The sequence below is a fragment of the Hordeum vulgare genome, chromosome 1H (genome assembly GCF_904849725.1).
Source record: "Hordeum vulgare subsp. vulgare chromosome 1H, MorexV3_pseudomolecules_assembly, whole genome shotgun sequence".
Lineage (NCBI taxonomy): Eukaryota > Viridiplantae > Streptophyta > Magnoliopsida > Poales > Poaceae > Hordeum > Hordeum vulgare.
Window position 1 is genome coordinate 207662463 of NC_058518.1, and position 10000 is coordinate 207672462.

At 43.6% G+C, this 10000-nt stretch overlaps 1 protein-coding gene across 1 annotated transcript in view; it reads left to right on the forward strand.

Annotated features, from left to right (window-relative positions):
• LOC123408806 (fibrinogen-binding protein-like) overlaps window positions 1-10000 on the forward strand; it is a gene marked incomplete at both ends in the record, with an annotated part of 45778 nt that overhangs the window by 34266 nt on the left and 1512 nt on the right. The window lies entirely within an intron of this gene.

The window sequence follows — 10000 nt, forward strand, 5'->3', positions numbered from 1 at the left end:
GCCGACAACGACGAAGACGACTTTGACAATGACGAAGACGATGACAACAACAACAAAAACAACAACAACAACAACGGCAACAACAATGACAACAACAACAAAAACAATAACAATAACAACAACAACAACAATGACAACAACAACACGAACAACAAAAACAAAAACAATAATGATACGTCTCCAACGTATCTACTTTTCCAAACTCTTTTGCCCTTGGTTTGGACTATAATTTGCAGGATTCGAATGGAACTAACGTGTACTGACGCTGTTTCCAGCAGAATTGCCTCGGTGTTATTTTTGCGCAGAAATCAAAGTTCTACAAACATCCTGAAAATTTACGGGGAGCAGTTTTGGAAAATATCAAAAATACCTGCGCCAGGAGCCACCTCAGGGGGTGGGCCAGTGGGCCACAAACCCCTTCTCCGCCACCACCACCTGGTGGCGGTGGGCAGGCTTGTGGGGCACACAGGCACCAGCCGCCCCCAACTCCAGCTCTATAAGTTGACTTTCGTCCTAGAAAAAATAAAAAAGAGAAGTTTTCGTCGCGTTTTCGATACGGAGGCGCCACCACAACCTGTTCTTCATCTGGAGGGCAGATCTGGAGTCCGTCTTGTGCTCCGGAGAGGGGAAATCGTCGCCATCGTCATCATCAACCTTCTTCTCTGTCCAATTCAATGAAGCTCTCCGTCGTTCGTGAGTAATCTATTCGTAGGCTCGCTGGGCGGTCATGAGTAGAATGAGATCTATCTTGTAATCGAGTTAGTATTGATGGCGATTGATCCCTAGTATCCACTATGTTCTGAGATTTGATGTTGCTACTACTTTGCCATGCTTAATGCTTGTCACTAGTGCCCGAGTGCCATGATTTCAGATTTGAAATTATTATGTTGTCACCAATATATGTGTGTTTTCGATCCGATCTTGCAAGTTGTAGTTACATGTTATGTGTTATGATCCGGCAACCCCGGAGTGACAATAACCCGAACCACTCCCGGTGATGACCATAGTTTGAGGAGTTCATGTGTTCACCAAGTGCTAATGCATTGGTCCGGTTCTTTATTAAAAGTGAACCTTAATATCCCGTAGTTTCCTTTTGGACCCCGTTGCCACGGGAGGGATGGACAATAGATGTCATGCAAGTTCTTTTCCCTAAGCACGTATGACGACACACGGAATTTATGCAAACATCACATTGACGAACCGGAGCTAGCCACTTATCTCTCCGTGTTATCTTTGTTGCATGATGAATATCATCCAAACAAATCACCGACCCATTGCCTACGAGTTTGTCCTACTGTTGCACCAAACAAATCACCGACCCATTGCCTACGAGTTTGTCCTACTGTTGTTACTTGTCTTGCTCTGCTGTTGCTACTACTGTTGCTACTGCTGTTACTTGTCTTGCTCTGCTGTCGCTGCTACTACTGTTGCTACTACTGTTACTTGTCTTGCTCTGCTGCTGCTGCTACTACTATCACTTGCTACTGTGGCTACTTGCTACTGCTGTCACTACTGCTCTTCCTTGCAACTGCTATTGCTCGTTACACTGCTGCTACCTATTACACTGTTGGTTCGCTGGCCGTTGACGGGAATTGACAACTTCCGTCGACGCGGCAATGAAGGCGCCATTGATACAATCGTTAGGAATAGTTTGCCGTCAATAGATCGTTTCTGACACCGTTGTTATCATATTACTTTCTTGTTACTACTGTGCTTGCATATACTTATCTTTCAGGTGTGGCTGAATCCGAAAAATTCAGCTGCTAATACTCGAGAGTATTCTCTCACGTCCTTCATGCGATCTACAATTTGGGTCGAATACTCTACCCTCGAAAACTGCTGCGAATCCACGCGCTGGTGGGCCATCGACAACATTCTTCCAGTCTCGTTGCCGGGGAGTGCTATCAGCATTCTTCTGGTGCCGTTGCAGGAGAAGGTTCATTGTTATAAGCATTCGTCTAGCTAACACTAGAGATTGCAGGATCAACACTTTTCTGGAGCCATTGCCAGGGAAGCATAGCTGACGTCAGCATTTTCTAGCGCCGTTGCCGGGGAGGTATTGCTATATTCTCTGAGTTACTTGGGATTTATATCTGCTGATCACTATGAAGAATCTGAAGGATCCAAATACCAAAGTCTTGCCCTCAACTACGATGGGAGGTAAGGAATTGCCATCTAGCTCTGCACTTGATTCACCTTTAGTTATGAGTAAGTTTGCGACATCACCTCCTGCTAGAAATCTTGATTCGTCGCATGTGCTTGATGATGCTTGTCATACTACTGCTAGATATGTTATGCTTGATACTATGCCTGATGATACTATTCTTGATACTATGCCTGATGATGCTATGCTTGATACTATGCTTGATACTACTAGAGATGCTATGCTTGATACTGCTAGAGATGCTATGCTTGCTACTGCTTTACCTGATGATGCTAGAGATGCTACTATGCCTGATGCTGCTATGCTTGATACTGCTAGAGATACTCCTTTGCCTGATGTTCCACTAGGAGCGTTCCTTGATGCTCATGTTGCTAGAGTTACTGCCAATGCTCGTGATGCTTCTGATACTGCCGATGCTATTGAGATAGGACCTGATTTTGCTCCTGCTAGATCTAGCTCTCCTAGATATGAATTGCCTGATATACCTGAGGGTTACGTTATGGAGGGAGGGATAGCTGAGGATTTTCTTGCGTGTGAGGATGCCTATGACGCTGACAAATTAGTTCTCAAGTGGAAGGAAAAATCTCGGTAAGTTAGGATGAAAAATGATCCAAAGTTTGCCACTTCGCCTATCTTCGTCACCGATAAGGATTATGAATTCTCTGTCGAGCCTGAATTAATCTCTCTAGTCGAGTCTGATCCTTTTCACGGTTATGAGTCTGAGACGGTCATAGCCCATCTTGCCAAACTATTCAAAATATCCAACCTTTTCACTAATGAGGAGAAGATGCGCCACTACTATATCCTTAAGCTGTTTCCTTTCTCTCTAAAGGATGACGCTAAAGTCTGGTTCACCTCTCTTGCTCCTGGATGTGTGCGTAGTCCCTAGGAGATGGTCTATTACTTCTGTGAGAAATATTTCCCTGCCCATAAGAAGCTAGCTGCCTTGCAGGAAATATACAACTTTGCTCAACTCCAAGAAGAGAGTCTTCCACAAGCTTGGGGGAGGCTCATCTAGCTAGGAATGCTTTGCCTGATCACCTTCTTAAGACGAACCAGATACTTGATATCCTCTATAACGGACTTACCGATGCCTCTAGAGACCACCTAGATAGTTGTGACGGTTGTGTTTTAGGGAACGAACTATATAACAAGCTGAGACCCTACTGAATAACCTCTTGATCAACGATAATGCTTGGACTATTCCCGAACCACCTCTTAAGCCAACTCCTAAGAAAAGAGGTATTCTATTCCTCAGTCCTGAAGATATGCAAGAAGCCAAGAAATCTATGAAAGAGAAAGGCATTAGATCTCAAGATGTCAAAAATCTACCACCTATCGAAGAGATCCATGGTCTCGATAACCCGATACAGGTAGTGGATGTGAATTCTCCGCGTAGGTTTGATGAGAGTGATATTCCTTTTGATAAACCTGCTAGCCTATGTTTGATGAATTTGACAACTTTGTTGCCGAACAACAGAGTTTCAATGATTATGTTAGCAGACATTTGGAACAAAGTACTCGTATGCTTAGCTATCTAAGTTCTTGTGTAGAAAGAAATGTCAATGCTCTGAAGCTTCTAAGTAAACATGCCTCTATGATTACTACTCAGGTAGAACAAGTACTTAAAGCTCAGACTGACATGCTGAATGAATTAAATGAGAACTCTGTCAGAGTCATTACTAGAGGAGGCAAAATGACTCAGGAACCTTTGTATCCTGAAGGTCATCCTAAGAGAATTGATCAATATTCTCAAGGAATCAATGCTGATACACCTAGTCATCCTAAGGAGAAGAAGAAGGATCATAGAAACCTGCACGCCAGTTCGCCAAATACTATCACACCTGAAGAACCTAATGATATTTCTGCGTCTGATGCAGAAACACAATCAGGTGATGAACATGAACCTGGTGACAATATGGACAGTGATGTTCATAATAATGCTCAACCTAGCCATGATGAGGATGTGGAGATTGAACCTACGGTTAATCCTGATAATCCACAACCTAAGAAATACGACAATCATGACTTTACTGCTAGGAAGCATGGTAATGAAAGAGAGCCATGGGTTCAGAGACCTATGCCCTTTCCTCCTAAGCCATCCAAGAAAAAGGATGATGAGGATTTTGAGCGCTTCGTTGAGATGATAAGACCCGTCTTTCTGCAGATGCGGTTAACTGATATGCTCAAGATGTCTCCGTATGCCAAGTACATGAAAGATATCGTGACTAATAAACGGAAGATACCAGATCTTGAGATATCCACCATGCTTGCCAATTACACTTTTAAAGGTGGAACTCCTAAGAAACTTGGTGATCCCGGAGTGCCCACTATACCTTGCTCCATTAAAGGAAACTACGTAAGAACTGCCTTATGTGACCTTGGAGCCGGTGTTAGTGTTATACCGCTTTCTCTTTATCGTAGACTTGAGTTGGATAAGATGACACCCACTGAAATTTTTCTGAAAATGGCCGACAAATCAACTGCTTTCCCTCTCGGCGTTTGCGAGGATGTGCCTGTTGTGTTTGCTAATACCACTATCTTAACAGACTTTGTTATCTTTTGGATATTCCCGAGGACGATGACATGGCTATCATCCTCGGAAGACCCTTTTTAAACACTGCAGGGGCTGTTATAGATTGCAACAAAGGTAATGTCACCTTCCACGTCAACGGTAATGAGCACACAGTGCACTTTCCAAACAAACGATATCCAGTACATTGCATCAATGCTATTGAAAAGTCTTCATTGATTCTTATTGGGAGCTTTCAATGCCCTATTCCTCGTGTCAAGATGAAGTATGATTTGCTTGTTGGGGAGATTCATATCCCCATTCAGGTGACCTAGTGGCTATTCAAAAATTCTCCGTTCTCTCTTGCGATTCGAGAAGGTTTTGTCATAAGGACTTGATCAACCCCATTGACAAATTTCTTCCGATGACCATGAAACGGATGAATCAAGGAGTCACATCCCTCTGTTTTGCGTCTTCATTTTCTTTTGCTTAGAATAAAAATGATAGAATTAGATCAGCTTTTCCTGTTTTCTGTTTTAGCGTCCCACAGAAAAATACCTCGAAAATAGAAGTTCTCCGATGGTCCTGAAAATTTAGGATGATTTTTTCTGGAATTTTTGAAAATTTCTGGGCCTGAGAGCTGGTCAGGGGGCCTAACCAGTGGGCCACAAGCCCCCCCACCGCCACCTACCCCCCTGGTGGCGGGGTGCAAGCTTGTGGGCCCCACAGGCATCCCCTCCACTCACTCCAGCTCTCAGCCTCTTCTTCCACCTCCAGAAAAAATTGTTTCGCGGCTCAAACCCGTGTTCTTGCTCATTGGGCTATAATTTTCGATCTCCTTGCTCAAAGCACCATTCTCCGAACAGTTTTGGGGAAATTACTCCTTGGTAAGTGACTCCTCCATTGGTCCAATTAGTTTTTGCTCTACTGCTTTATCCTTCGCGAATTTTTGCTACCTTGGTGACCCTGTTCTTGAGCTATAAAAGTTGATTTTAGCTGGTCCCAAGTAGTTTTAGCGCGTGATACGGTCTCTAGACACTAGTAGGAGTAGTTTCTACAAGGTATGATTGGTCCTCATTCACTTTTCTCTTGAACTTCAAAAAATTTCAGCAAAAGGAAATTATGTTCAAGCGGAAGTTTCATGGTGGTTCCTCAAGTAAGAAGGGTCCCCGTCTCTCTTTTCGGGAGCCCGAACCTTTTCAACCGAGGGACGCACCGGTACAACCATGTGAATGGCCTTCCGATGAGTTCATGATCGAAGCAGGCTTCAAGGATGAGTTCGATGCACTTGTCCGCAATGCTGGGTTAGAAGAATTCCTCTCAGATAAATGTGAACAGTATGCTATGCTCACTGCCTCTTTCGTGCGTAGATTTGAATTTTTAGCTGGGCATGAATCATCCATACTGTTTGATCTGTACGATAAATCCTATACCGTGGATCTAGAGGATTTCAATAGGATCTGCAAGATACCTGATGGGGGTAGTGTTAATGATCCTCTTAAGTCTTCGGTTAGAGACTTTGTCTCCAGTATAACTGTTGGAGAAACCAGAGATATCACGCAAGCCACCATAGGAAGCATCCATTTCCCTGCCTTGCACTACCTTGCCCTCTTCGTAGGTAGGTGCATTAACGGCAAGGGTGCACATTGTCACCTATGCGCTTTCGACCTTAGTATCCTTAAGAGCGCAGTAACAGGTGAAAAGAGCTTCAATATGGGAGCTATTATAGGAAGGAGGCTGAATAAAAATGCCAGTGAGGGGGATTTCCTTGGTGGAGTTTATGCTACACGCTTAGCAAATTTTCTTGGGGTATCCATCCATCCAGAAGACCCTCCTCTCCGTACAGCCTACATTGATCGTGTCGCTCTGACACGCTACCAGTTCCTTGAGAGAGATCATGGATCCCTCCTATACCGCTTGATATTTAACCGGCAGCGTGTTTTCCATATTACCCTTCCTGGTCCTGCTTTCTTTGACTTTCAGGTTAAACGAAGATACTACATAACCATAGGAGAGGTTGAGGAGTATGAGAGGGAGGCGACTGCTGCTCGACTTTGTGAGACAGCTATTCAGGCAGTGGCTGCAGCACTCCCGTATAACACCCATTATGACTTTGGGTTTCGCCAGGATCATCCATGGGAGTAGACCAAGCTAGGCCAAAAGCCTAAGCTTGGGGGGGGGTACGTGTTCTCACCGACTTTACATTCATGCTTATGCTTTCACTTTGTTAGCCGGTGTTTACACTTTGCCACTGTATTATCCATGCTAGTTTCTTTTTGTTTTCTTGTTTTCTTGTTTTGTGTCCTTTTGAGAAAACCCAAAAAGATTTTTCTTTCTTCTTTTTGCTTGTTGGGAGCTTTCCCGTGTAAATAGATTTCTTTTTCTTTGTGTCAAGGTAGAAGATATTGGTTACAATGCTTAGTGGTTCTTACATGCTTACCTGTTTAGCTTTCGAAAAGCCATATTATTTTGTCTTCTCCTTTGTGTTTGCCTGCAGATTCAGCTTAGTCCAATGCGCTTACTATCGTTTTCATCGTTCGATCGTGCAAATGAAAGGCAACAATGATGGTATATGATGAAGTGACTGAGACTAAAAAGCTGGTATGAACTCTATCTATTTTGTTTTTGTAAATATCACTAGCTTGTCGAACCAGATTTAGCTTTGTTGTGAGAGAACCATGTTTGCAATGACAACTTAGAGATCATAGTTTCTGATGCCATGCTTATTTAGCTGAGAGCTTATAATGGTTTGTCTTGATTGCCAACATAGATTTTGAGATGACTATGATGTAGTATGATAGGATGGTATTCTCCTTTGAATGTTTCAAGTGGCTTGACTTGGCGCATGTTCATGCATGTAGTTGATACAAAATCAACATAGCCTCTATGATGTTCGTGTTCATGGTGATTTTTATCCTGTTCATGCTTGCATTTAATGTTAGTCAAACTCATTGCATCTTGATGACTGTTGTCGCTCTCTAGTTGGTCGCTTCCCAGTCTTTTGCTAGCATTCACTTGTACTAAGCGGGAATGCTGCTTGTGCATCCACGTCCATGAACCCAAAAGTTTTTCCATGAGAGTCCACCATACCTACCTATTTGAGGTATCTACCTGCCGTTCCAAGTAAATTTGCATGTGCCATTCTCGAAACCTTCAAGAAATAATCTGTTTTGCATGCCCGAACCGCACGACAGAGGGCTATTAGTATCTTCCATGCTAGGAGTGTTATCTTCGACACGTGTTTATTCACAGTCCTTCACGAGAAAGGGGCCGGTATTTGGGATGCCCAGTTCCATGCTTAAATCGAAAACATAACTGTAAAACAAGACCCCCCCCCCCCCCGCCCCCCGCGGATTGATGTTAGTATGGACGGTACCCGAGAATTCGGCTAGCCATGGAGTGTGATTGATTGGTGGTGGGGGAGTTAGAACTTTACTTTTCTGTTTGGGAACTGTCTATAGCATGAGTAGCATGGAAGATATTGAGAACTCTTGGTCATTGCGTTGACAATGAAAGCATGCCACCCAACATTATTATCTCTGTTTTGAAAGCTTGAGCTGTGGCACCTATGCAAATCAATGCTTTCCTCTGCGAAGGGTCTGTCTATTTATTTTCCTGTCGAGTTATCCTCCTCTTATATAAGCACCAATTAGAGAGCACCTCTATCATTTCTATGCTTTCCTTTTGATTGATATTGAGTATGACTATGACTGGATCTTCGTTGCTATGAATTACAATGTTTAGTCAGCCCTTGATCTTTGAAAGTGCTCTGCCTTTATGTTTTGCGGTCTCAGAATGAGCTGGCGAGATACCACCTATTCATACTGCTTCATGCTTGCTTTGATTGAAGTGTTGGTATTTGAAACTCGTTATTATTTGCTCGTTAGCTGATTATGCCATTGATATTAGTTTACCGTGAGACCTTTGTGTCATTTGCTCATGTGGTTAACTTGTGATCTTGCTGAAATTTTGGTTATGAGTTAGACATAGTTGCAACAACAAGATCAAACAGAGTTTGTCAAAGTTTTTTCTTTCTCTCTCAGTTTGACGACTGAGTTGCTTGAGGACAAGCAAGGTTTTAAGCTTGGGGGAGTTGATACGTCTCCAACGTATCTACTTTTCCAAACTCTTTTGCCCTTGTTTTGGACTATAATTTGCATGATTTGAATGGAACTAACCTGGGCTGACGCTGTTTTCAGCAGAATTGCCTTGGTGTTATTTTTGAGTAGAAATCAAAGTTCTCCAAACGTCCTGAAAATTTATGGGGAGCAGTTTTGGAAAATATCAAAACTACCTGCGCCACGATCTACCTCAGGGGGTGGGCTAGTTGGCCACAAGCCCCTGCTCCGCCACCACCCCCCTGGTGGCGGTGGGTAGGCTTGTGGGGCCCACAGGCACCTGCCACCCCGAACTCCAGCTCTATAAGTTGTCTTTCATCCGAGAAAAAATAAAAAGAGAAGTTTTCGTCGCGTTTTCGATACGGAGGCACTGCCACCACCTGTTCTTCATCTGGAGGGCAGATCTGGAGTCCGTCTTGGGCTCCGGAGAGGGGAAATCGTCGCCATCGTCATCATAAACCTTCTTCCCTCTCCAATTCCATGAAGCTCTCTGTCGTTCGTGAGTAATCTATTCATAGGCTCGCTCGGCGGTGATGAGTAGGATGAGATCTATCATGTAATCGAGTTAGTTTTGATGGGTATTGATCCCTAGTATCCACTATGTTCTTAGATTTGATGTTGCTACTACTTTGCCATGCTTAATGCTTGTCACTAGGGCCCGAGTGCCATGATTTCACATCTGAAATTAATATGTTGTCACCAATATATGTGTGTTTTAGATCCGATCTTGCAAGTTGTAGTTACCTACTATGTGTTATGATCCGGCAATGCCGGAGGGACAATAACCGGAACCACTCCCGGTGATGACCATAGTTTGAGGAGTTCATGTGTTCACCAAGTGCTAATGCGTGGGTTCGGTTCTTTATTAAAAGGAGAACCTTAATATCCCGTAGTTTCCTTCTGGACCCCGCTGCCACAGGAGGGATGGACAATAGATGTCATGCAAGTTCTTTTCCCTAAGCACGTATGACGACACAAGGAATGCATGCCTACATCACATTGACGAACGGGAGCTAGCCACTTATCTCTCTGTGTTATAGCTGTTGCATGATGAATATCATCCAAACAAATCACCGACCCATTGCCTACGAGTTTGTCCTACTGCTGAAACAACCAAATCACCGACCCATTGCCAACGAGTTTGTCCTACTCCTGTTACTTGTCTTGCTCTGCTGTTGCTACTACTGTTGCTACTGCTGTTACTTG